The 4883-nt window shown below is 53.5% G+C and overlaps 1 protein-coding gene across 8 annotated transcripts in view; it reads right to left on the minus strand.

Annotated features, from left to right (window-relative positions):
• The window catches only part of Celf5 (CUGBP Elav-like family member 5), a 25796-nt gene extending 24717 nt beyond the window's left edge, over positions 1 to 1079 (minus strand). For 6 of the 8 annotated variants that reach the window (XM_010634846.3, XM_010634847.3, XM_010634845.3 and 3 more), the window contains exon 1: positions 993 to 1078. The gene's annotated coding sequence lies outside the window, so the exon portion shown is untranslated. Of the gene's footprint in view, positions 1 to 992 lie in introns of all 8 variants that reach the window. The other 2 variants (XM_010634848.3, XM_010634852.3) reach the window with 2 other exon arrangements.
• Positions 1080 to 4883: the final 3804 nt, after the last annotated feature.

Genomic DNA, 4883 nt, shown 5'->3' on the forward strand with positions numbered 1-4883 from the left:
AAAAAAAAAAAATTTAAAGGGCTGGGAATGTAGCTCAGGCTCAGGGCAAAGGCGCTGGGTTCAATCCCAGCACCACAAATAAAAAATACATAAATAAACAAATGGAATGGGCCCACCCCTCCCCCACCCGGCTTCCTGTCTTGCACCGTGACTCCTCCCTGTCACACAGCGCCGCGTGTTGTAACGTAGTGGGGTCCTCGCCAGAGAAGCACTGACGTCAGCCCCAGGCCCTTGGCCCCCCAGAACCATGAGCTTGATAAACCGCCCTTCTCCCTCAGGTCTCCAGCCCCAGGTACTTCATTATATAACAACAGGGAAGGAACTGATACGTCAGTGTCTGTTTTTTTTTGTCGCTAATGTCACCTCCTCACCCAAGCCCTCCGTGACCCCTTTCTCTGCAGTGTCTGACACCACCCTGCACTGCGACTTAGTGTGAGGACCAGAGAGGTTAGGTCACTGGCTCATTGTCACACAGTAATGACCGGTGGGACCTGCTCATACATCACTGCCTAAGCCACAGCACTTGTGCTACTTGTTGAGAGCTGAAACACACTGAAGCCATGTCTCCTATCCCCAGAGAGTGGTATCGTCTCCCCACCTCCCCTGCCCCCTCTCTGCCCCTAGATCCCTCTGCTCCAGCCACATGGGCCTCCCTCATGCTACTGCAATGGGCCGGGCTCTCTCCTGCCCCGGGGCCTTTGCACAGCTACCTGTTAATGCTTCCTCATCCTTTAGGTCCCTGCTCAATGACACATGCACTCCAGGCCAGGCTCGTGCAGTATACAACCTGAACAACTATACACAGCCACCTTGCTGCAAAGTCTAGAACATAGCACACAGTAGTATCCAATAAATGCTCACCCTGAACAAGATCTCTACCCCTCCACTTCTTATATGTTTTTCTGAGTCTAGAGGCAGGCACATGGATTTCCCAGCCAATCTCAGGAAGGGAAAGCCCGGCACCCTCTCCTCCCCACCACACAGGGACTCACCCCAGGCAAGGTCTTCTGCTCGTGCAGGGCAGTCTGAGCTTTGATGGCGGAGTCCCTGGCACAGTAGGTCAGGAAGGCACAACCTACAGTGGGGGAGAAAAACAGGGGGTTGAGAGGGAGCCTGTACACCCACATTACAAATGTACGACCCCTGAAAGCCAGGAGGTAGAAAGAGCCAAGTGCCACCAATAGCAGAATGAACACAATCAGTAGTACACCCATGGGAATATTACACTGCCAAGAAAAAGGAACAAAGTCCTGACACCACGACACTGGGCATGGCCTTGAGGCTGTGCTGCTCTGGTAGCTGAGACGCACACACAGTAGGACACACACTGCAGGGTCCCACTCCTAGGAGGCCCCAGCGTGGTCAGGCCCACAGGGACAGGAAGAAGGACGGTGGTGCTGGGCTGGGGAGGGGACAGGAGTCAGTGTTTCCTGGGACACAGCTCAGATGAGGGAGATGGAAGGTCCTGGAGGTGGACGGCAGGGATGGTGCAGCCAGGCCAATACACTCAATACTGTTGAGCTGTACACTTAGGAATGGTTAATTTGGCCCAGCATCATCAATAATCTCAGCACTCAGGAGGCTGAGGCAGGAGGGCAATATGTTTAAGCCCAGCCTGGGCAACTTAGCAACTTACTGAGACCCTGTTTCAAAAGAAAAAAAATTTTATAAGGGCTGGGGATGGAGCTCAGCGCAAAGACCCTGAGTTCAATCTTAAGTACCAAACGAAAAAAAAGTTAAATTGGTAAATTTTATGTCGTGTGTATTTTACCACAATAAAAATCACAGCCGGGTGTGGTGGTGCCTGCCGTAAGCTCAACATTCTGGAGGCTGAAGCAGGGCGATCGTCATGGGTCCGAGGCCAGCCTGCACTACACAGTGAGACTCTCTCAAAAAATTACGATAATTAAAAAAATAAAACATCATCATAATAATTGGGGCATAGTACTTACTCCTCCCTTCAAAGAAAGTGCAGAAAATGTGAGTGTGGATGTAACAAATACTCATAAAGCCACACTTATCTTCTGTGTGTATGTGTGTGCTTGTGTGTGTCTGTGGTTTCTGAGACAGTCGCGTTGTAGTCCAGACTGGCCTTGAACTCACTACGTAGCCCAGGCTGGTCTCGAACTCTTGGTGATCCTCCTGCCTCAGCCTCCCGAGTGCTGGGATGACAGACGTGCGCCACCACACCTGGCTTCTCTCCTCTTGAGGTTTCTGTTTTCTAAATTTTACTCCCCACGCTCTTCAGGAAAAAGAACCACCTTAAGGCACCTGAGCGTTAAGGTCTGACAGAAATCGAGAAACCGGGCTGTGCGCAGATGTAAAGCCAGAGCGGAAACCCTCCCTCCGTGGGTCTGTATTTCCTCCAAGTCCTCGTGTGCGGGACTCGGAGGGCGGTGGCCCTGGGACGGCAAGAATAGGTCTTTGGAGTCAACTTTAAGCAAAACAGCGCCAGGGTCTGGAAGTTTAGCCTAACCCACCGGAGCCCGGCCGCTGTCCCTGGTGCTGAAGAGACACCGGTGCCCCTCGGGGACTTCTCCGCGGGAGGCGGGCAGAGACCGGGACTTCAGTATAAAGCCCGAACCCCGGAGGCCACCAGGGGCTGGGAGGACAATCGCCCCTCGGGGTCTCAGAAGGAAGCAGCTCTGCCCACGCCGTGACTTCAGCCTTCCAGTCCCAGAACTGTGAGACAATAAATGCCACTTTTTTTGCTTTGTGAAACAGGGTCTCACTGTGTAGCCCAGGCTGGCCTTGAATTTACAGCGATCCTCCCGCCTCAGCCTCCCGAGTGCTGGGATTACAGATATATGCCGCCACGCCGGGTAACCCAGGGTTGAAGCCCAGGCAGCCAAGCTCCATGGCCCGCGCACTCGCTGCAGGGTTACCCTAGTCAGGGCTGGCATCTTTCTCACGGTTCAGGGCGGGTCACGGGTCCTGCAGCGGCCTTTAAAGCACAGTGGCCTGTTGGGGGCACGGGGCTGGATCTGGGGTGGGGCAAGACCTGGGGTCTTGGCACCTCGGGAAGCAGAGGGGCCTGGGCCAGCTGTACACACCTGGCCCGTTGTCAGGGCCCGGGCCTGGCCCACAGCAGCCCCGCCCCGTGCTGGCTGAGCCCTGGGGACTTGGACAGGTCGGGCCCAGCTGCGAGGACCTCCTGCCCGTCTCGCCCATGCTGCACAACCCCGTCAGCCCCACTTCAGTCGTCACTGTCACACCGCGAACACGAGTGGGTCTTGGGGTCGCACAGGTGATGCCCCAAAGTCTCCCAGCACCCAGGGGCAGGCTGGGGACCAACGGAGGCAGGGAGTCCCTGGGGCACTCGGAGAAAGGCTTCCTAAGATAACGTCTAGCGCCCTGGCCCCAGCTCCCCTGGTGGAGGGGAGCAAGCAGGGCCCCCTTCCCAAGGACCCTCTGTCCTCTGGTCCAGAGGTTCCATTTCCAGAATCTTGAGCCTTTTTCATTTTTATTTTTTATTTACCGGGGATCGAATTTGGGTCCCTGCACTTGCGAGGCAGGTGGCAAAACCACTGAGCCAAATCCCCAGCCCTCAAGACTCTTAATAGTGACACATCCATGTTTGCAGCAGTACAATCTGTAATCGTTAAATCTTGCAAACAGCTCAGATGCCCATCAACTCACGAGGGGCTAAAGAAGATGTGCTCTTTTGTACACAGTGGAGTACTACTCTGCCATAAAGAAGAACAAGCTTCTGCCAGTTATGGTTCAACGGATGGCCCTTGAGACCACGCTCTTAAGCAAAATAAATCGGACACACGTGTCAAATACTGCGTGGTGGAAATAAGGGCTGAGATGTATAATGGATGCTGGGAAAGGGGAGTAAAATGGTTCCAAGGGGAAGGGGAACAGGGAGGAGGGAGGCAGAAAGGACGGGAAGGACAAGAAAAACAGTGAAAATAGAAGGAAAAATGGAAACAAAGCTTTTGCACATAGGCAGGGGACGAGGCTTGACGGGGGGAAAGGGATGCAATTCAATTCAAGTAAAGGTTACACAATAATATTATCGTGGGCCGGGGATTTAGCTCAGTGGTTCTGCTGCCTGCCTTGCAAGCACAACATGCTGAGTTCAATCCCTGGTGGAAAAAAAAAAATATTATTGTGACGTCCCTCAAGGTCCATGGAACACCAGGCATCTCACAGCGATGTGTGAGACCAAGAGGGCGGTGTGACAGCTGCTAGCCTCGCGATCCTAGTCTCACCCCATTCACAGAGGGGAAACTGAGGCACCAAGTGACCCAAGGATTTCAGGGTCCAGCCCCACGCGTCTCTCTCTCTCTCTCTCTCCTGGGATCCAAGGGCCCTTTGCACTGAGATCTTTTCCCAACTCTTTTCTTTTTTTTTTTTCATCTTTTATCTCAAGACAGGAGCTGGGACCCAGGGGGCAGAGTGGGGAGGGGACGCTGGGGCCTCACTGGGAGGTGGGTTGTAGGAGCTGTGATGGAAACAATAGTGAACGTTTAAAATAAAAAAAAACAAACATCACAGGACACGGTACATTCCCACTAGCACCCTCTCAGAAGCCCCCAACACACTCAGCCCATAGTCCCTGCCCCTTCCTGCAGCAGCTCTGGAGTTCTCTTTCCTGAGTGTCTTTTAATCACACCGTCCTGGCTGCCTCCACGTCCTGAATGGATTCAAAACGTTTCCCTGGGCCAGGGATTTGGCTCAGGGGTTCCACTGCCTGCCTCTCAAGCGTAAGGTCCTGAGTTCGATCCCCGGTACCAAAAAAAAAAAAAAAACCCAAAAGAAGTTTCCCTGTCGTGGTCTTTGGGGAAGATCCAGAAAGTCGCACAAATCGCTTCTCGGCCCATTTGGCTAAGATCAAGCGCAGAAAGTCGCACAATTGCGGGATCCAACGACGAAGG

The sequence above is a fragment of the Fukomys damarensis genome, unplaced genomic scaffold (genome assembly GCF_012274545.1).
Source record: "Fukomys damarensis isolate Sample0158 unplaced genomic scaffold, DMR_v1.0_HiC HiC_scaffold_37, whole genome shotgun sequence".
Classification (NCBI taxonomy): Eukaryota; Metazoa; Chordata; class Mammalia; order Rodentia; family Bathyergidae; genus Fukomys; species Fukomys damarensis.